The 23764-nt window shown below is 36.0% G+C and overlaps 1 long non-coding RNA gene across 1 annotated transcript in view; it reads right to left on the bottom strand.

Moving 5' to 3' along the window:
* Nucleotides 1-6570: 6570 nt before the first annotated feature.
* Nucleotides 6571-23764, bottom strand: part of LOC129451578 (uncharacterized) — a 119262-nt gene continuing 102068 nt past the window's right edge. The window contains exons 4-6 of the long non-coding RNA XR_012358143.1: nucleotides 16184-16353; nucleotides 6915-6998; nucleotides 6571-6778 (exon numbers count right to left, since the gene is read on the bottom strand). This is a non-coding gene — a long non-coding RNA (uncharacterized lncRNA). The remainder of the gene's footprint in view (nucleotides 6779-6914; nucleotides 6999-16183; nucleotides 16354-23764) is intronic.

Genomic DNA, 23764 nt, shown 5'->3' with positions numbered 1-23764 from the left:
GTTGAGACCAAAACAAGACCAAGACCTGAAAGGGCCGAGACAAAGACAAGATAGACACCAAAGTTGAAACCAAAACAAAACCAAGACCTGAAGGGGGCGAGACAAAGACAAGACAGAGACCAAAGTTGAGACTAAAACAAGACCATGACCTGAAGGGGCCGAGACAAAGACAAGACATGGACCAAAGTTGAGACTAAAACAAGACCAAGACCTGAAGGGGCAGAGACAAAGACAAGACAGACACCAAAGTTGAGACCAAAACAAGACCAAGACTTGAAGGTACCGAGACAAAGACAAGACAGAGACCAAAGTTGAGACCAAAACAAGACCAAGACTTGAAGGGCCGAGACAAAGACAAGACAGAGACCAAAGTTGAGACCAAAACAAGACCAAGACCTAAAGGGGCCGAGACAAAGACAAGCCAGAGACCAAAGTTAAGACTAAAACAAGACCAAGACTTGAAGGGGCCGAGAAAAAGACAAGACAGAGACCAAAGTTGAGACCAAAACAAGACCAAGATTTAGAGGGGCCGAGACAAAGACAAGACAGAGACCTAAGTTGAGACTAAAACAAGACAATGAACTGAAGGGCCTGAGACAAAGACAAGACATGGACCAAAGTTGAGACCAAAACAAGACCAAGACCTGAAGGGGCCGAGACAAAGACAAGACAGATACTAAACTTGAGACCAAAACAAGACCTAGATTTAAAGGTATCGAGACAAAGACAAGACAGAGACCAAAGTTGAGACCAAAACAAGACCAAGACTTGAAGGGCCGAGACAAAGACAAGCCAGAGACCAAAGTTGAGACCAAAACAAGACCAAGACCTAAAGGGGCCGAGACAAAGACAAGCCAGAGACCAAAGTTGAGACCAAAACAAGACCAAGACCTAAAGGGGCCGAGACAAAGACAAGCCAGAGACCAAAGTTGAGACCAAAACAAGACCAAGACCTAAAGGGGCAGAGACAAAGACAAGACAGACACCAGAGTTGAGACCAAAACAAGACCAAGACTTGAAGGTACCGAGACAAAGACAAGACAGAGACCAAAGTTGAGACCAAAACAAGACCAAGACTTGAAGGGCCGAGACAAAGACAAGACAGAGACCAAAGTTGAGACCAAAACAAGACCAAGACCTAAAGGGGCCGAGACAAAGACAAGCCAGAGACCAAAGTTAAGACTAAAACAAGACTAAGACTTGAAGGTACCGAGACAAAGACAAGACAGAGACCAAAGTTGAGACCAAAACAAGACCAAGACTTGAAGGGCCGAGACAAAGACAAGACAGAGACCAAAGTTGAGACCAAAACAAGACCAAGACCTAAAGGGGCCGAGACAAAGACAAGCCAGAGACCAAAGTTAAGACTAAAACAAGACTAAGACTTGAAGGTACCGAGACAAAGACAAGACAGACACCAAAGTTGAGACCAAAACAAGACCAAGACTTGAAGGTACCGAGACAAAGACAAGACAGAGACCAAAGTTGAGACCAAAACAAGACCAAGACTTGAAGGGCCGAGACAAAGACAAGACAGAGACCAAAGTTGAGACCAAAACAAGACCAAGACCTAAAGGGGCCGAGACAAAGACAAGCCAGAGACCAAAGTTGAGACCAAAACAAGACCAAGACCTAAAGGGGCCGAGACAAAGACAAGCCAGAGACCAAAGTTAAGACTAAAACAAGACCAAGACTTGAAGGGGCCGAGAAAAAGACAAGACAGAGACCAAAGTTGAGACCAAAACAAGACCAAGACTTGAAGGGGCAGAGACAAAGACAAGCCAGAGACCAAAGTTGGGACCAAAACAAGGCCAAGACCTGAAGGGGCCGAGACAAAGACAAGACAGAGACCAAAACAAGACCAAGACCTGAAGGGGTCGAGACAAAGACAAGACAGAGACCAAAGCTGAGACCAAAACAAGACCAAGACCAAGACCAAGACAGTTTAGGCCAAGACAAAACCAAGACCATCAGAAAATGGATAGAATTACTGTGCATCTTGGATATCGTGGGCCTTTGTATTAATTTTGTTGATAGATTTCTTTTTGGACAACCCTCCATATATCTCTAACTGGCACAACAGTAACAAAAGAAATCAAATAAGAAATACGTCAATGAATGCTTTTGAAGCCAAAAGTTTTATATCCAATCACATTAATGATGCCAACACATTAATCAGACAATGCACCAGCAATTTAATGTAATTCCCACAGTTGTGGTCTTGACCGGTCTTAAATTAAAATCTTAAGACCACTAAGACCAAGGGTCAGATTTACTAAAACTTCTGTATCCACTGCGAGTTTTTAGTAAATCCTGACAGTCGTTTTTTTACGTCAAAATGATGGTATGGCTGGCACAAGCTGTAAGTAAATCTGGCCCAAAGAACAAGACCAACACCAAAAATCATTTAATCTAATGCTTAAAATGTTGAAATTACTTTTGGAGACAAAAATATAAGTGTCAAAACCAAAATGTTAATTAAAAATAATTTTTTGATCTGGATGACTAAATAATGAAGATTTAAGTTCATAGATGGAAATTCCTTCAGTACCATTTGAAAACATCTCAACGTGAGACCTCAAGAAGGTGTTTGATAAAAAGCCGTGACATTTCTGCAAAATGTAGGCAAATGGTGACTACACTGAAGATGATAAAATACAACATAGATTTGATTTATTTTCAATGGTTTCAACATAATTGCTCCATAACATAGTGTCTACCTAGTGAAATCAACTAGTTAAGTCTATTTAGTATTTAGTATATTTTTCAGTAATGCAGTTATTTGCACCTTCAAAAGACCAAGGTTCCTGATCCTCAGCAGTTTTTGCCAGGTAGGCAGATACATGTTGAATATGCTAATGGTATGGTAGTATAATCTCCTATTTTGATCTTTAATCTCCTATTTCCCCCTCTTCTCAATCACATACATAAACATGTTAACCAAATAATAAAAATTAGCTTATAAAACCAAACAGAATAGCTTTTTTTCTTCAAACATATTTTTATTTAACTTTATGTATGTAAGCAGATGAAAAAAAATAAATTAATATATTCTACAATTAAATAAGAGCGAGTACACAAGAGCACTTCACAAACCCATGACTACAAATAGGCCTAATACAGACAAACACCCAGGATGTAAATTGTTAAAGCCAACTTACAAGGCCAGATATCCATTGCAATGTATAATGCCAAGCAGTGTTGGGTAAGTTACTCAAAAAAAGTAATTAATTTCTAGTTACTAATTACATCTTCAATCATGTAATTAGATTACTTTAGAAATTACTCTCTCCAAAAAGTAATTAATTACTTATTACTAATTACTTTCTAAATCCTATTTAGTACATGATACAAGGATAGGCTTGAAATGGCTCAAAGAAATAATATATAAAATTATCAATTATTCTGGTCCCACTTTAGGGTCCAATTCTCTCTATAAACTAACTGTTAAGTACTTTTGCCTCAATGTACTCCAACTACGGCTTATTAATACCAAAGAAGTTGTTAATTTTAAGTATTGGTAGAAATGGGAAGGGTTAAGGACATAGATTAAGATTTTGCAGAATCAGGCATTAATATGTGCTTTTAAGTATTAATAAACATCCAGCATCTCATTAATATAAAGGCTAATAATCAACCTGTTAATAGTGAGAATTGTAAACTTAAACCATGTTAAATCCATTATTGTATTATAGTATACATAATTGTTTTAGAGTCCATACACAGTATTTAGTTACATCAGAAGTAACTGTAATTAGATTACAAGAAAAATAAGAGTAATCCCTTACTTTACTTTTTCAAGGGAAAAGTAATTAAATTACAGTAACTAATTACTTAGTAACTAGTTACACCCAACACTGATGCCAAGCTATCATAAAATGTCATTTTTCATTCATTAATAGTGATTTTTTAAATCATTAATAGTGAATAAATATAAAGCTTTTAAGAAGATTATTATGTGATATTTATTGGAGGGGGTGCCCTTTTTCAGTTTCAGCACATGCCCCTCAAAAGGTCTGTGCACGGCCCTGCAAGGTACTATTATGAACTCGTTAGATACAAAGGTTTTGAAAGAGTACCACCCCAGTGACAGCTAGGGACCATTTCTGGACGATTTTGGCTAACATTGTTTAGAAATCAGGCTTATGTGGGACATGCATACATTGATAAATAGTTCATGTCTATTAGACAATCTTTGTTAATGTTTTTCTAATACAAATAACACTTATGATGCTTTTAGATGCCTGAAGCACCACAGATATATTATAAATGTAAGAGACAACAACGTTATATGCATAATGTATATATTCAAACTACTAAAGTGTACATTTCTGCACCATAAGCATCTTCAAATCGTAAAAGTAATGGCCTTTTTTTCTAACAAAGGGCTTTTGTGGGGTTTTCTAAATAATATCATTGTCTGCCTTTTCACACGAAATAAAACAAACTTACGCTATTGGTTGAGACGATGTTGCTGAGCTGAGATGGTGGGGATGTTCTGCTAACACCACAGAGCTGCTACGTTCACTTTTCACAGGAACAAACCTATGAAGTATTTAATTTACAACAAGCAGTCATGTCAACTCTGAAGCAGGGACGTGCACAGACATTTTGTGGGGCAGGGGCTCAAGTGAAATAAAGGGCACCTTTCATAATTATGTATATTTTTTCTTTTTTTTTTTAAACAAAAAGTATATATATATATTAACACAATTCTGACTTCCTTTTTAAAAAAATTATTTAAAAAGTTAATTAATTTTATCTTCCTCAAACTCACGCAATTGTTTAATTTTCAAAAGATGTCTACAAAATAATCAGTTCACACAGACACCATGGTCTCCTTAGTATTCTAGGTTTATAGAGCAGCAAAGGAAGCCATTACACAATGTGCATGTTTTGAAAACATTAAATTACACATTAATTACAAATTTGTTAAAATGCTAAAAAGAAAGTTGTGACTGCTGAGTTAGCGCTACAAGACAATAAATGCTATATCATATGCTAGCGTTTAGCTGATTAGTTGTTAGTTGTTACTCAAAATGTATTTTTGTCTGATAAGGGCTCAAAATATAAGGTCTGTTTACTAATGTGAGCTTCTGGCATGAGCCTCAGAGCAGAGCAATTAGAGCAGAGCTCAACATTATTATTCATGACCCTTTCAAATAGGGCAAAAACAGACCATTTAATTAAAATGACAAATTCTAGGGTTGTAAATAGACATGTAAAAACGTTTCTGGATAATTTTTGCACTTAATTAAGCAACATACCTTCTATGTAATTGTCAAAGAACAATTTAACATATTATGACAACACATCCTATGGCACCTTTAATCTTAGGTTTCATATTTATTAGGGTTACACATGTCAGATACAACAAATATAGATTAGACCTATTTTATTTGTATTTTATATTTTACTTTTTTGTGATGTCAGTGAAAATTCAGACTGGGCAAGTAAAATACTGAACCATCAGATTTCTTCCCAATCTACTCCAGCACTTCAGTATAACACATTATACTTATTTAACAGACATTACTAAAAATGCAAACCAAAAAGCTTACTACTGCAGTTAGCAATTATTTTATTGTTTGTGCTTTATTATTTTATGAGCAGTCTGTTTAAACTACATACACTACACTGTTACAAGTTTGCAACTCTTCAGGTTAATATGGGATTGCCATGGAAAACAATGTCCCTGAATCGTTATGTGTAACAACGTGTCCCATATTTTGTGCATAAAACTGTTAATATAAGAATGCTTTCTTCCTCACACACTTACCGGTAGCTGCCTGCGTAATCATGGACATCGCGTCTCTTCAGGCTGAGCTTTGGCGCTTGAAGCGAGAATGATGCAGCACGAGTGTAGACAAGCCAATCATAAAGCGAAGTATGTTAGAGAGGCGGGACTAAGGAAAGGTAAAGCCAATCATATTAGCGATGTGAATTTTGGAGGCGGGACTCATCTGTTAACCGTTTGTGTGCCACAAATAGCGCTATTTTTCTTTAAATACGAGTTTAAATCTCATTTAAATGATTCCTGAATAAATTCATGTTAAATTAAATAAGCAACAAGTAAAAAAACACAAGAAACAGACAGACATCAGTTGTTATATGAATAAAGATCATATTATTATTTTTTTTAAAGCACCCCAGAAAAAAAGGGCACTTTCTCTCCAGGAATAAAAAGGGCAGGTGCTCAAGCCCCCTTTTATGTCTATGTGTGCACGTGCCTGCTCTGAAGCACCTAAATTGTGTGAAACAGGCAATGTCAAATCTTTTATGAGCACTACTAGTTTATATCCAAAGTAAAACTCATGTACAATAACTGTACTCATCCACCATCTGTTGTGATCAGAAGCACCTGGGGCAAAAAACTTGTCTTTTTCTGCTCTTCAATGACCCATCAATTTACATCCAGCGAGTGAGAACAATGATCACCGAGCGCATCCGAGATAAATCTTTCACGCGTGAGGCAGCTGGCTTTCCATTTATTATGCCGCAATTTATACGGCTCATCTGGAATACAGCATTTTGTTGTCTGGTGGACAAATGATCTCAGACAACCTGTACTTTGTTATTCAACATGTTTTAATGAGTTTGGGTTGAAGCCTGCATCATAATTAAAGTGCAGCCGATACATCTGTCAGGTTAGGCTGCTGAGTTGATTCACCAAACACTAAAAATAGTGAAGTATGATAAACAGGACAGAGTGATTTGCTTTCATCAGGAGACACCTTCTATTTTGTAGAGATTGTGTTTCCTTGGCAGCTTTAAGGGCCTGTGGATTTGAAATATTACATGTTGTTTTAGCATCAACTGTGAAAAGTCTACCGGGAAAGAATTATTAGATCCCGGGGCTCCCAAGAACACGGGAATGCTAACAGTGTGCATGGGCCAAATGTAAATACACTCACTTATTTAGGTCCCAAATTCCTCAGCGGTATCTACAGTCGACTGCTCCAACTGTTCATCCGAAACGTCTGCGCTGCTCTGTAAGCCTGCAGTAAAAAGACAAAGGGCTCCAACTGCTTAAAAATGCATTACACGTGGGCGGCAACAACAAATCGATAAAATGATGATAATAATAATGAAAACAAAAAACAACAAATGTCATTAACGATTGACAGCATCTTAGCCTAACAAACTAGATTAGTAAAGCCACTTAAAAGTAACGAAACATGCATTTCTATAAGAAAGAAAACACATTTAATTGCGTTTTATGGTTTATGCATTTTGCTATCTTAGAATGCTAAAACAAATTAAATGCAATACTTTCAATGTTTTTTATTTATTCTAATAAACAACAGCATAATGAGCACTGCTTATGTACACTGCAAAAAAAAATATTTTCAAGAAAAAAAATTCTTAGTATTTTTGTCTTGTTTTCAGTAAAAATATCAAAAAATATCTTAAATTAAAATGCTTTTTCTTGATGAGCAAATGGCCCAAGAAAATAAGTCTAGTTTTTGAAAAAAAATATCAAATTTAAGTGATTTTGTGCATAAAACAAGCTAAAAAAAATCTGCCAATGGGGTAAGCAAATTTTTCTTGAATTTTTCTTGAATTTAGTGTTTAAGAAAAATTTTCAAGATTTTTTGCTTACCCCATTGGCGGATTTTTTTGCTTGTTTTATGCACAAAATCACCTAAATTTGATATTTTTGTCTTAAAACTAGACTTATTTTCTAAGGTCGTTTTGCTCATCAAGAAAAAGCATTTTAATTTAAGAATTTTTAGATATTTTTACTGAAAACAAGACAAAAATACTAAGAAAATTTGCAGTGTGAAAATATGAATTAAAAAAAATTATTAGTATTTTTGTCTTGATATCAGTAAAAATATCTAAAAATTCTTGAATTAAGATGCTTTTTCTTGATGAGCAAAACGACCCAAGAAAATAAGTCTAGTTTTTAGACCAAAAATATTACATTTAAGTTATTTTGTGCATAAAACAAGAAAAAAATCTGCCAATCGGGTAAGCTAATTTTCCTTGAAATTTTCTTGAATTTAATGTTTAAGAAAAAATTTTTGCTTACCCCATTGGCAGATTTTTTTTTTTTATGCACAAAATCCCTTAAATTTTATACTTTTGGTCTAAAAACTAGACTTATTTTCTTGGGTCGTTTTGCTCATCAAGAAAAAGCATCTTCATTTAAGAATTTTTAGATATTTTTACTGAAAACAACAAATACTAAGAATTTTTTACTTGAAAATCATTTTTTGCAGTGTATGCTTAAAGGTGCCAAAAAATGCATTGAAATAATTTGTTAAATTGTTCTTTAATATTTACATAAAAGTTATGTAACTTTATTAAGTGCAAACATTATCCAGAAATGTTTTTACATGTCCATTTACAACCCTAGGATTTGTCCTTTGAATGAAACAGTCTATTTTTGCCCTTTTTGGAAGGGTTATGAATAATAACATTAAGCTCTGCTCTGATTGGCTCTGCTCTGAGGCTCATGTCAGTAGCTCACATTAGTAAACATTTTAACAACTTTGTAATTAATTTAATGTGTCATTTAATGTTGGGGCGTACATCTCCACTGTGAAATCACAGTCAGTGTTAAATTGAGATTGGCCTGTTTTCCAGTGTTCTTTTGCGAGGTTTACATAAAAATAAGGAAACAAACGCGTTTGAGGCTCATGATATGTCATTATCATATACAGAGCTCTTATTATTCACTTATGCCTAGGTAAATACAGTTTTTTATTCTATGGCACCTTTAAAATACAAAGATGTATGAACCCTACAGCAGCATGACCTTTAGTTCTCAGCTGATATTTAGGGAAATTAAAGGATGGCTGAGTGATGGCTTAGTCTCTGTTTCTTGCACTGCTATGAAATTAAGTTTGATCTCTCCCTGAAATAAGTCTCATGAAAAATCACACCTGTCTCTGTGACAGCTAAGCTGTTTCAAAATCTTGCTGTCTACTATCTTCATTAAGTATCGGCAAGAATCTTTCAATATGTATCGATACATGGGTTGCGATGCGGTACGTTACAATACATTGCGATACTGTGATGGGATGTTGGAATATTCCTATTTTAGGATATAATTTAGGTAAGATGTCATTAGCAAAAAAATTAGGTGCACTACATGCTAGTACTTCCTGTCACTGTTTAAAGGCTGGGTGCATGATCTCTGAAAGCCAATGTTGACATTTGAAATCACCTAAACAAACAGGCCCCTACCCCAATACAATCTGGACCTTCTATTGATAGACCCGTCTCACACATATACGCAACCCAGGCAACGATGTCGCCCCTTAATGCTGATTGGTTACAAGTGTGTTTTGGTACTTGGCCCAACTCCCTTTTCCAAAGTGTTTCTCAAAAATCATGCACCCCGCCTTTAAGCTCAGAGATAATGAAACAACTGGCATGAATCTTGTATGATTCGTGTTTAAAAATATCAATATGGTGTTATTTTTATAATCGATACAGTATTGCTAAGCAAAATGCATGGTATTCAAACGTAACTGTATTTTCATACACCCACAATCTTCATAGTATCCTAGTAGTCTGTGGAAATAGGAGCTTTTTAAAATAAATACGGGTAAACATCTACTATAACATAATGACTTATTTGTGGTCATATGTCTTGTTGCGGTGAATAACCCTGTCCAACAACGACTGCTTTGAATTTAAATGCACCTGTTGGCAACGTCCACAACTCCCTTCTGGAGCTTCAGATGTCTTCAAGTTTGTCTTTGATTACATTTTTATAGTGAATGATTGCAATTTTGTCTAACAAGTTTAATTCAGAGCCACTTAGTTGTCAACACATGGTTATTGACTGCCGCAGGCCTTGTGAAGTTGAGCTGGGCTTTATATCAAGACTTTGAATAAACGCAGTGATCAAAGTCAGAATTAAATATTTAAACCAGATGCTGGTGCGTGTAACGGAGCCCTGCAACAGGTGCAAATGAGTCTTAGAAAAGTTCACATGCAGGAACACTGCAAAAAATGACTTTCTTACTTTTCAGTATAAATATCTAAAAAATCTTAAATTAAGATGTATTTTCCTGATAAGCAAAATGACCTAAGAAAATAAGTCTAGTTTTTAGACAGAAAATATCAAATTTAAGTGATTTTTTTTCTCACCTCATTGGCAGATATTTTTACTTGTTATTTATACTGAAAATAAGACAAAAACACTAAGTAAGAAAATCATTTTTTGCAGTGCAGAGACTGCATCAGTACTGCAACTTAATAACTTTATATAGATCATTTTAACAATATTGATAACTTCCTGTGACAAATTATTAAAGTACATTTTGGACTTTTAAAGACACAAAATATTTAGGGTATGACCATACCAACTTCTTGACTTTTTTAATATCATCACAATCACGCCCATGAGTTTTTATAAGAAGTAAAAGAGTAGACATTTGTATCCCAATTATTATTATGTTAATTGTTTCTATTCTCGAATCTTCCGTCTTTTTAATTCTTTTATGTCCTTTGTTATAAAAAAAAAAACGTGGGTTTTTTATAAATAGGTTGGGTTCACTGTCAGAAAAAAATGGCAGAAATACAGTATGGTCCCAAGCTGTCACTATGGACACTTAAAAGGTCCTAATATGTACCATTTAGGTACATATATGCATACATTACTACTAGTATACACATAATATGCACTCTTTAGGTATGCTTAGATGTTTCAACCTAAAATGCTGGGTGTTTTATTGTTTTATTTAAATTTTACCCAACCTTATGGTCAAACAGAACACAAAAAATCAGACTGATCTCGCGGAAAGTTGTGTTATAGTCATGGAAAATTTGATTAATTTATTTGTGTCAATGTCACGATATTCAGCTTTTTTCGTATTTCTATAAATAGTTTTTTGTGTCCGTTGCACGCCTTTCTTTTTCATGGCATTTTATGTATTGTTTTCTCGTTGTTTTTTCCTATTTTCTTACCATTGTCGCTTGGGATTGGGGTTAGAATCACTTTCTGTTACATTTTTAGACATCCTAACCCCAACTTCAGGCGAGAAAAGTTTTAAAAGCGAAAGAAAAACATGTAGAAACCAGTATATAAAAGTACATCCTAACCCAAACCCCAAATCTAACCCCAACCTCAAGCGCCAATGATTTAAAAATAGGGGAAAAAAGAGAAAACAATACATAAAACGACATGAATAAAATGTTTTGTGCTAGTGACACGAAAAAGACATTCGTGCTCCAGGCATGAAAAAAATCTGAATTTCGTGCCATGGACACAAATAAATTAATAAAATTTTAATGACTATAACACAACTTTCCGTGAGATCATGTTGCAAAAATAGTTGGGTTAGATACATACAAAGGGAGGCTTCCTTTATAATGCCACATGCATTTTATTTTGCATATTTATTGTTTCAACTGAATGCAAAACATTGTCTTACTAAACTATGGCATTGTTCAAACCCATTCAAATGAAAGACATCAGAAATATCAAAAGACGTTCACGTTGAGCACAGAACCAGGACCAAAATGGATTTAAGGGATTTATACTGTTCCTCTCTCTAAAGGCCGAACACCACACCACTCCTATCCACAGTCTCAAACCTTGATCCTTTTATTGATCTACCTTTTTGGCAGGATGACATCTGTCAAGTGAGAAAGTGAAGCAGAAAATGGCATAGCTTTTGATCAAAGTTTAATAGGATCTTCCTATCTCCAGAAATATATATTTCATTTCTGTCAATCAGAGGTTTTGATTTTATAAGCTTTGATGTTTTTTAGGCTTGATAAAGACTACAGTAACAAATACATCTGTGTGTTTAGTCAGGAACAAATTAAATAAAAAAAATAGGGCTGGGCAAAAGAAAAAAAACGATTTTTCAATTAATCTTTTTTTTAACGTGGTTGATTCAAAATCGATTCTCAAAGAGCAGAATAATTTTTTTTCTTTCATATTTATTTCGGCAAACATTGAATGTAAGATTAACATTAATAATTACTAGTCTTCTTCACTAGATATCACCCTCTTTTTTGCCTTGCACAATGTTACCAAGGAGTGAGAGGCGAGCCTGTCATTCATTTATTCAGTGCTTAAAATGGCAGTTTCAGGTGCTTCATCGACGTTGATGCCACATTCACATAAAAAGTCAGAGGTATGGAAGCAGTATATATAGTGTATAATAGTGTTGTGGCTTTTAATTTCTTTTTATTAATTACCCACTTGTAAACTTGTGTTCACTGTTCTTTTTTATTAATAAAGTATTTGTATTAAATATATATTCATTGAGGTGAATCGAGAAGAGTATAAAAACCGACCTGAGAACCGGAATCGAAAATTGAATCGAGAATCTAAATTGAATCGATTTGATAGCTTGTGAATCGAAATTGAATCGATCTGGAACATCTGAATCGATACCCAGCCCTATAAAAAATATACACCATAGCACAACGGATTAACAACGTGATAGTTTCACGTATTGATTACTCAATTGTTTTTTCCTATTTTTAAACCATTTTGGGCATTTTGGGGTTAGATTTGGAGTTTGGGTTAGGATGTCACTTTAACTATTGGTTTCTACTATATTTTTCCAGATTTTTAAACAATTGTCTCCTGACGTTAGGGTTAGTGTTGGGTTTGGGTTAGGATGTCATTTTATGTTACAGAAAGTCATTCTAACCCCAAACCCATGCGAAAATGGTAAGAAAATAGGAAAAACAACATCAACATCAAGCGCCAACCTGAGAACCGGAATCAAAAATTGAATCAAGAATCGAAATCGAATCGATTTGATAGCTTGTGAATCGAAATTGAATCGATCTGGAACATCTGAATCAATACCCAGCCCTATAAAAAAATATACACCATAGCACAACGGATTAACAACTTAACCAAACTATTTAATAAACAAAAATGAATTTTGTTAAAGGCTTGCATTGCATGCTGTTTTAATCCAAATTTCTAGAGCTCCAATCATAATTCATGATATAAAGGATAATGCATAAAATCAGCGTATTAGTCCTGAAGTTTAATGCATTATTAAACAGAAACATGAACTTAAATCCCAGAGTTCACTTCAACTTGGGGTTGAACATAATGTTGTCAATTAACATATAATGTATATTTTTTCTTCAAAACTGTATGCATATGTAAGGAATAATTTGACGACAGGCCATTGAATTATTCGAAAATAATGCATACCCAAGGTGGTAATGCGGCATAATGTGAAGCGGGTGTGCATTATTTTCAAATAATTCAAGGACCGGAGTCAATTATTCCTCATATACCAAGGTTACCACAGACATTGCTCTAGTGCCTATTTTTAAGACATTTGACAAGTTAAGTGTGCGGATATAAAAAAAAATAATCAACACCCATGGAACATCTCTCAACCAATCAGAATCAAGCATTCAACAGGCCCGTGGTATAATTATAGTATAATTACCGTGCCTGTTGATTATTTTTCGGTAAACCGCACATTTAACATTTTAAATGTCTTAAAAATAGGCACCAGAGCGAAGTTTTTGTTGTAGCTATGGTATAAGAGGAATAATTGACGACGGTCCTTTGAATTATTTCAAAATAATGCACACCCGCTTCACGTCGTGCCACATTACCACCTTGGGTGTGCATTATTTTCGAATAATTCAACAGCTCCTTGTCAATTATTCCTAACTTAATCAATGTTATAGGCTTGCATTCGACCAATTTGAAAACCAACATGATCTTACAAAGTTCTATGTCATAGTCTCAGAATATTTTGCTCATTTATTCATGTCATTTTCAGGGATCTCCGCATTTTTCCATGTCTGTACTACTAACTTTCTTTTCCGTGATAGTTTCACGTATTGATTACTCAATTGTTTTTTCCTATTTTTAAACCATTTTGGGGTTAGATTTGGAGTTTGACGTTAGTCTCCTGACGTTAGTGTTAGTGTTGGGTTCGGGTTAGGATGTCATTTTATGTTACAGAAAGTCGTTCTAACCCCAAACCCATGCGAAAATGGTAAGAAAATAGGAAAAACAACTAAGTAACCAATACGTGAAATTGACACGGAAAAATTTTGTGACTATAACACGAAAATTTGTGAGATCATGTTGTTGAAAACACAAATACTGTAAATAAAATACTGCAATATAAAGTAAATCATCTCATCATTCAAGAAAATACTATATCAGCCTCTCTGCGTTGAAAGACTGAAATCGATACCTCAGCATTTCTACAGTATGACTTTGTAAAATGAAATGTCAGGACTCCAGCGTGTCTACTCTGAGGTCGTTGATGGAATTGCTTTTGTAATTAGACATGCCAGAGTCCTTGACAAACACATCTGGGTGTTCAGGGTGAATAAAACCTCATCTGCTGAAGGACATCCTGTCACGCTTCTCTCTTCAGAAAATGTGCCTCTCAGGAGTCATTGTTCATACAGCAAACTGATAGCAAACTGTGTGACATTCCCTCAATAAGTAAAAAAGCAGATTTGGACATTGTTTGAGTAAACTGTTTAAAATGCAGGTGCTGATAAGGTTTCTTCTCAGCAGTGCCACAGAAGAACCATTTTTGGTTCCCAGTGGAATCTTTCAGTCAAAGGTTTTTAAAGAAACTATTTCTTTTTATCCTTTTAATAAACTTTATAGCAGAAAATAATAAGTTTACAGCCTGGTACAAAAAGTGTTTTTGGTCTATACAGCTAATTTTCCCCTTATGACAACTGTGAGGGGGGTGAATTTTTTTATAACTCGTTATAAAGGATTATAAATAACCTGTTTAAATTATATTAAGCCTTAAAGTTTCGCATAATTAAGCCACTTAATTAAGCTCTTTACCCATTTTTGGTTATCCGCAAGTGACGCGCGACTATTGGCTTAAAAAAAGCTCTTCACGTTCTCTTTACGTCCATATTTTTTACAGTGTATAGACCCCTTAATCGCCTACGTCACTGTGATGTCACCGCTACCTGGAGGCAAAACATAAGGAACAATTCATAGCAGGCGCGCTAAAAGTTTGAGGTTTTGACTTTAAAATGTTGTTCGTCTTGTATTTTTGTCATTCCTTCACAGAAATCAAGAAGACAATTGTGGTCAAATGCAATACGGCATACAAACTGGACAAAGACGAACATAAATAATGCTCATATTTGCAGTGCAAACTTCATATCAAGTAAAATAATCTATGCATTATGTACTGGTGTGTTGGTTTTATCTAGTACAAATCAGCAAGTTTCTGTTTTATAGGTGAAAAGTCGCCAACCTTCAGCGCACTACTAGTTTGCTTAAATGTTAAACAAACATACAGCGATGGATGTGTGTGCCATCCTTTGAATTGTCTTTTAAAATAATCCACATTTCTAATCATAGTTAGCCCAGCGATATGTTACATTAGACAATAAGCCTTGACAAAATTCCCCAAACCACCTGAAAGTAATTCGTATGTTGTCTAGGAAATTTCCAAAACCTGGTTAAAACGTTTCTAATGATGAGAACAAGATACAAGAACTACACCAGGCTTAGCTAAAAAAAAGTAGGGTTTTGTAATGTTATCCACTCGTCAATTATATTTTATAATAAATCCCTCCTAAATGTGCTAAATTATGCTTGTCAACATTGCATCTGTGCCTCTTTTTGCCTCCATTTTGCTAAGCCCTGCCCACCCGGAGACGTTGCAATGTTTACAAACTTTTAAGGGGTCTATAGGCGGAAAGTGGATGGAGCTAAGGTGCCTGTTTGTTGAAACCCCTACAGAGTCAGCTGCAGCGTTGGGAAAGTTACTTTAAAAAAGTAATTAGTTATAGTTACTAGTTACTTCTCACAAATAGTAAATGAGTTAGTAACTGCGTTACATCATTATAAAAGTAACAAATTACCAAGGAAAGTAACTATTGTGCTAATTTTGTGTCAGCATGTGACGATGTGAGGTGTTTCAATAGTCCAGAATTGCTTGCCACAGACATGGAGAAACATAAGTTGCACGTTACATCAAAAATCTTGCCAAATGCATTTTGTGAGTTCAGCACTGCAGTAAATTATTATGATTGACAAATCTTCAGTTTTCCATTCTGTATTTTCACTTTAACAACTACTTACAGTTGTTGATTGAGTTTCTTGGCCTCAAGCAGATGCTGACCATACAGATCATTGCCATAGCAATGAATTCAGCAAATATTCGAAATAAACTGATTTGCAGACAGTCCTGCAGATCATATTTTGTATTTGTATGGAAGCCTCAATGTTTACCTTGAAATGGAGAATGACCCGTGTTTTCCTGTCTGGTCTTCCTCAAGGCTGGAGAATACCGGGGGCCGAATTTCACCACTGTGTCTCTGGAGGTGTAAGTATCTCCTCATATCCATTATGTTTGATTGATTGCTTCTGCAGAGAACTCAATTTTACCTCACAGTTGTACGCTAAAAAGATTAAAAACAATAAATTTGTAAATGTCTTTCCAAGGTTGAGACGCATCTTTTCTATCTAGCAAGTCTGCTGTGGATATAATTAAAGAAAAAGGTCACTTCTGCATATGTGGAGGCAAATGCCAATAACACTGATGCCCTCTGTAGATTGGGCATACCAACTTGGCTTCACCTCCCGCTGTTACGTTTAACATATGCGCAATCCAGTCATTTATATAGATCCGTGAATGTAAACATGAGAGGAAACACGAACTATATTGCACCAAGTATATTGAATTGGCCAATGAAATTATTCCTGTTCTGTTCTATAGATGGTTTTGTTAAACTAAGATAACTTTTGTTAAACTTCCACATATAGATTCAGTAACAACGGAGTCCGCAAGTCATGAACACACACACACACTAGAGATGCGCGGATGGGCTTTTATTTCATCCGCAACCGCATCACAAAACTCATCATCCGTCCGCCATCCATCCGCACCAACGTTTCTGACCAGTTTTCAAAACCGCACCCGCCCGCCATCCGCTGACTGGGCGATGCAAGGCGCTGCTGATGACAGCCGCGAGACTAGCCCTAGAATATAAGCAGTGAACTCAGGCTATGTTTACATTAATGCGTTTGGTTTATCCTTTAAAATGCGTTACTTTTGCTACGTTTACGCCTTTTCATCTACATCACCGTTTTCGACCCTCATAAACAGATTCGTTCGTCAACGCTGCAGACCCTGTTTTAGTTTAAGAAATCAGACGTTGCGCTGAGTGTAAATGTAGATGGGGTCTTATGTAAACAAACAGCTGGTGTTAACGTGACAGCGCATCATTTTCAAAGTAAAAATTATTTTATTCAGGTAAATGGAGGTTTGCAACGGAGGTTTTGACAAAAATAGTAAACATCTACCAACCAGCTATTATAAATGCTATATCGGATTGTTTTAACATGTATCATAATGTCTATTTTATATTTATGTTTGAGTATTGTTGGGTTTGAATATTGTTGTAATGTGTTTATGTTTTGTTTAATTTTAGTTAGCTTATTACGAAAGATAGACTGTAATTTTAAACGCCATATAGGGCGTTGTAAAGGCCAATATGAAGGGAGAATTGCAATGGGTCAGACATTATTTTCGAGTTTAATTTAAGTTTTATTTTCTACTTTAAAATGAATTTCGTTTCAGATAATTTGTCTCTTAATTTTAATCGATGTTTTGTTGATAAGTTTTGTGAATATAAATTAATAAAAACAATAAACTCAACGTCATTAACATTTAATGCTCGTTTAGCTAGCGAAGGACGTGCACGGACCTCGCACACATTTAAAAATTAATGCAATAAGCATTTCTGTAGGCTAAAGCTATACTTCACCTCTTACTATGTTTGATTGAAGTTTACATTTGCTGAAATTTATTTTTGCTTCAAGTTCGTTTAGTACTGTTCACTTGAATGCTTTCTTTTTAAATCATAAAGACCAGTTTCCGATCGGCGCACATGACATGGGACAAAAATAAATAAATAAATAGCCTAAATTAAACGCACAAATTACATAGTCTGCACTAGTGTCATCCTCCTGATTTACCACTTTGTAAAACTTATTCCAGGCAACCCTTTTCTGACCTTTTATTTCCTTTGTTTTTAATTCTCATTTTTTTGAGTTTGCCACGTACCTCCTTCGCCGGCGTTGATAAGAGCTATGTCAAAATGCGTCCTCATTTCTCTGCGCTGTTAATGATAGAACGAATGGATCCTTAACATGCCGAGGCTATCCCAAACAATTAAAACCTTTATTAAATAAACGTGTATTTAGAAAACTTTTTCTTGTCACTGTTTTAGTATTATAAGTTATGTTTTGTGTTAATATTATTCGGTTTATGTTGCGTATATTTCTAAGGTTGATTATTTGATATACTGTTGTTGAATAGTTTAATCTACATCAATGTGTCATATTTTCTAAAATAAATTCATATTTTTCTGATTACATATTTATTTAAATAAGTCAGAAATGTCTCCGCTGTTTATTGCTGACAGGCGCGATGGGCGCTACTGGCTACTGGGGGCGCGTGCAACAGGTGACCCAAATTATGGGTCCTCTGAAGGCTAGACCGTCTCATTTCAGTTCTCTTCGCGAACTTCTGAGCCTGCCACCTTGATAGACATAATGCTCACCTTTAAGGTCGTATGCTTTGAAGAACAAAGCTAATAACAAGCAGTCGATCCGCCACCCGCCCGAATTTAATTAAAATATTATTTTTCGTCACGTCATCCGCCCGATCCGCGGTTTATCCGCGGAGTCCGCGGCTGTAACCGCCAACCGCGCATCTCTAACACACACACACCCAGAGCAATAAGCAGCTATCCCAGTGCCCGGGAAGCAATTAGGGTATTGGTGCCTTACTCAAGAGCACCACAGGCAACAAACCACAGCAAAAAAGATGATTCAATAAGGACCAAATTTTCATTTTGATGTCCCTTTAAATTAGCAATCTTACATTAAATTCTCTGCTCTTAGCTAAATCTGTCCAAAGATCAACCAGATGGTGAACAGATACCACCAAAGTTGGTCCAGTAGTCCTTGGGTCACAAATAACTTAACAATGAATGAAGCAAAACAGCTACAAAGGATTTATCTTGATCCCAAGGACTTCATAACAGTCTCTCAGCATGATCTCTCAGCTTATGAGGTTTATAATAACTGATGAACACGAGACATTTCATGAGGTCTTTTTTATGAAAGACCACCCTTGTGGTTCTGTTCTGTTAATGTTGGCATGGTTTGCTTAATATTATGCATGTTAATATGCACCAGCTCATGTGTAATTTTAGGCCTGAGGTCAAACTGAAGTAGGGAAAACCACAGAAAAAATCTGCATCCAAACAAAAAGCATCTTTTTCCAATTTCACAGCAGACGTTGTGAATATGCTTGCCATTCCCGAAGAAACCGCAACAAATAGATTGTTTCTAATTCAAATTCTTATGAACAACCATACGTTATACAGACAGTATGAAAATGAGCTACAAGGAAAGTACATTTTTGAATAATGATGTTCGGTGAGTCTAAGAGATAAAACACTTAAAGGTCAAATAAGTTCAGCAGATCGAATCAACATAACCCATACAACAGTATAGGTTGTTTTTCAGTTTCCTCAAATACAACCAATAGCATTAACTAACATTCGGATTGGCATCAGGAGATGCAACGTTTCCTTAATGCATTGTGGGATTATATCTGTGGAATAATAAATGATTCCTGTAGCTCTGTTGGTAAAGCATTGTGTTAACAGCGCATAGTAATACACATACTGATAAAAAGTACACCTTAAATGTGCTGAAAAAGTACACCTTAAATACACATAAATTGTAAAAAGTGAAAGTTGGATCTACTTAAAAAATACTTCAATTTTATAACACCTAAAAAATGTAGGTTTTATCAACTTAAACTGATCTATACAAGAAAATGGCAAAACCTCAGAAGAGATCCGATGAAAAATCCGCTAAACGCCACTTTCGTCAAAAAATTAGCTAATGCTTTCAACACGTATTATATGTTCATCAAATACTTCTATTAAATGTTTGCTTCAACAGTGGCGGTTCATGACTGCTCTTCCGAGGGGCGCAAATTCAAAATATGTGTTTGTTGCATCATGTGCATCACGTGTCAAAATAAGTGCCTGCTGCACACGCGTCAAAACCGTTTATGATAAAAGAGACGCTCACAATCACAAAATACACGCAAGACACTGCCTTAAAGGTGCAGTGTGTAATTTTTAGAAGGATCTCTTGACAGAAATGCAAAATAATATACAAAACTATATGATCAGGGGTATATAAAGACCTTTCATAAAGAACCGTTATGTGTTTATTACCTTAGAACGAGACGTTTTTATCTACGTACACCGATGGTCCCCTAACATGGAAGTCGCCATTTTGTGCCACCATGTTTTTACAGAAGCCCTTAACAGACAAACTTTTTTACAAAGTTGTCTCTGGCGATGACATGGCCGGTGGTGGTTACCAGAGGCGGTCTTACCATAGAGGCATAGGTAGGCGGCCGCCTGAATTTTGAAATTATAAACCACACACATGACGGGCTACATACATGTTGTGACGAACTTTGCATCGAGCGCCCTCGAAAAAAGAAGTCACCGGCCGCCAATGGCTTAAAATAGGCTTAATCCCTGCCTCAGGTCATGTAGGGTGCTCTCACATCTGAAGTTTGGTTCATTTGGTCCGGACCAAAGGCAAAAAATTATACATTGTAGCTTTTTAGCAATTTTGGTTCCTTTTATAACATCCACATCACTCACTGGCCACATGTCTTTGAACATATTTACTCGATTGGTCAGAATCAATATGCGGGAAATTCCAAAGGAACCCCGGAAGTAAACTAAAAGGAGGAAAATACAGCAGACACCATGGAGAGATGACTGCGTGCTGTTTGTGGTTGTTATATACATAGTATATACAGCACTCTAGACAAACTCTTCATCATTTCCAGAATTAAGCGCGGGTGCTGCATGAAAACAACATTAAAGCAACACTAAAGAGTTTTTGCTCTTTGCTCCCCCTACAGGTTGGAAGCGGAATTGTCCATTACCACTGTCGTAAATAATTTAGCCTACTGCAGCAAAGCTGGCTCTGATTGGACTGTAGGTCTGCCGTAAAGCAAGTTTTTGTAGTTTCACTTGAACTACAGGACCGCGACCCGACGATTGGAAACTTCTTTAGTGCGGTTTTGGCCGATAGAGGGCTGCAAAGCGAATGTGAAAGTGCCGTTCACCCTGTTACGAGTGGATGAACGACTGAAACTTTTTTGGAAACGTTAATTTAAGGTAAAAAAACTCTTTAGTGTTGCTTTAAAATGCCCTGCAAACGGCAAAGCCACCAAATTTCTGAGGCTCCGCACCTCCTCGCAACTCCAGGTATGTCCGCAACCTGCCATTGTGCTAATATTGCTACTAGAAACTGTCAATAAACACTTCCTCATCCCATATTGCACAGCGCAGCTGACTATGGCAGCTGGTTTAGTCTAAAAATGCGCAGTACTTTTGCAGTTAGGTCTGTTCGATATAGGATTACGTTCTCACCACAAACAAACCGCTCTAGAGTTCGTTTGAAAGCATATCGAGACCACCTCTCCAAGGAGGTCTCGGTCCGCTTTTGGTGCGCACCAGAGTTCGATTGCTGCATTCTCACCTGCCCAAATAAACCGCACCAAGTGAGCTATCGAACGGTACGATTCAACCGAACTATATAAGGCAGGTGTGAAAGTCTGTTGGGAGAATCAAATATTAAGTGTATGTAAAAGAAAACAAGTCAGACGCACTTGGAGGATTTTGCATCGGAGTGCTTCAATTAAAGAAGCAGCTGAAGAATCCAGTGATGTTTTGTGTATTTCTAGTTCATAAGCTGGAAAAAAGACTTTCAAGGATTTGTGATATGGTTTGTTGAGAGATTGTTGAATTCCACGCAATTTACCCACATTTCCTGGAATGTCTGGAAAATGCACTTTATGACATATTATATGACTGATAAGTTTACCACCTGAAGCTAATTCCTGATCTTCATGGTAAATTGCAGAAATGCCACAGCCTTTGGTCATTTTCCTAAGTTAATATACAAGCTTGTACCAATAAGAATCCTCTTATGCATCTTGGCCGGGATTTGGGGAAGTCTGGTGTTTATTTGGGGTTTTGGACGCCGCTGGTATGCTGGTTTCTGAAGCATATCATTACAGTCTGGCAGAATGGGATTATTTTTGTCCAAATCCTTTTCGAGGCAGAGCTGGAAGCCACATCGGGTGTGTGCAGAACAAGAGCTTTCAGTGATTCTCCACTGGTGGACCACAATGATGAAGCTCGGCTGTGTCGCGGAGAAAAACACCATTTGGGCAAAGCTACTAATTCCACAAACAGAAAACAGAAGTCAAGTAAAAATAAATCAGACTCTGAAGCCATGTTTTAAATCCTTCGTAAAATGTTATTAAATGCCTATTTTTTACACGTTCCTGCAAAATGTTTTAGACCTAATGGAGTTGAATAGTGTCTATAACAATGGATTAGCATTTTCAAACAAAAGTGTGACCCTGGACCACAAACCAGTCGGGTAGCAATTGCCAACAATACATTGTATGAGTCAAATTTGTCATTTTTTTAATGCCAAAAATCATTAGAATATTAAGTGTAGATCATGTTCCAAGGAGATATTTATACATTTCCTACTGTAAATATATCAAAAATGCATTTCTCATTAGTAATATGTGTTGCTATGGACTTCATTTGGACAACTTTAAAGGCAGTTTCTCAATATTTAGATTTTTTGCACACTCAGATTCCAGATTTTCAAATAGTATCTCAGCCAAATATTGTCCTATCCTATTCCTAACAAACCAAAAATCAATCTTATTTATTGACATGCAGGTGTGTATAAATGATAAATAAATCTCAATTTCAAAAAATGACCCTTATGACTGGTTTTTTGGTCCACGGTCACAAATTTCTGTAAATTACTCTATTTTTGGAGGTCACTGCCGTTTTGGTTCTTTTGAGCTTTTAAAATGTTACATTACTGAAGTAAACAAACACTATGAAAATTACTATGATATTACTATGTTTTTTGGAAATGGTAATACAACGGTTTCTTTAATGCATATTTGCATGCAATAAAAATATAAGAATATGGCAATAAATTAACACATGGAATACAGAATCATTTGTCACTATAAAGGTAAATATCACCTACCATGGAAATCTGAAAATGCCACAGTTAAGGTAATTCATCAGAAAAATTATCTAAATTTCATCCTACTGTTAAACAGTCTGTTGCCCTTCTCTGGAAATCTCACAACAGCGGTCGATCTCACCCAAAGTGCCCTGAGGAGACAGAAAACCTCGCTGGAGAAATCACAGATCTGTGCTGTTCAGACTGTCATAATAAAATCAGATATGGGCAAAAAAGTCAGATTTGGACCACTTTCACCTGCATGTTTTCATACTCGCTTACAAGCTTCCAACATACACACATGATTGTGGTGAATATCCAGCAGCTGCCAAGAAAACAGTCATGACATAATATATAAAAATAGGGTGTAAATATTGTCTGCCTGTTATGTGGTAGTCACCTAATGAGTCTAATATAACATTGTCAGTTAAAACAGAAATAGACGACGGTTCCTCCCACAAATCATGAAGGATGAGTCTCCTCTCAGATCTGACACCAATAGCATGAAACGTGCGGTGATAAATGAGTTCATTAAAGGCTGTAGCTGCTGAGGTTTAGTTTGAGGTCATGTTCATACTAATTACAAACACTATGACCTTCACCAACTCTGTTGATATGCATGTCTGATGGTCTTACTAGTGCACATCCTGTGGTATTATATCAAGGCATGTTACTCTTTCTCATAGAGTTGTT

The sequence above is a fragment of the Misgurnus anguillicaudatus genome, chromosome 17 (assembly GCF_027580225.2).
Source record: "Misgurnus anguillicaudatus chromosome 17, ASM2758022v2, whole genome shotgun sequence".
Classification (NCBI taxonomy): domain Eukaryota; kingdom Metazoa; phylum Chordata; class Actinopteri; order Cypriniformes; family Cobitidae; genus Misgurnus; species Misgurnus anguillicaudatus.
This window is presented reverse-complemented; position numbering and strand designations above follow the sequence as displayed.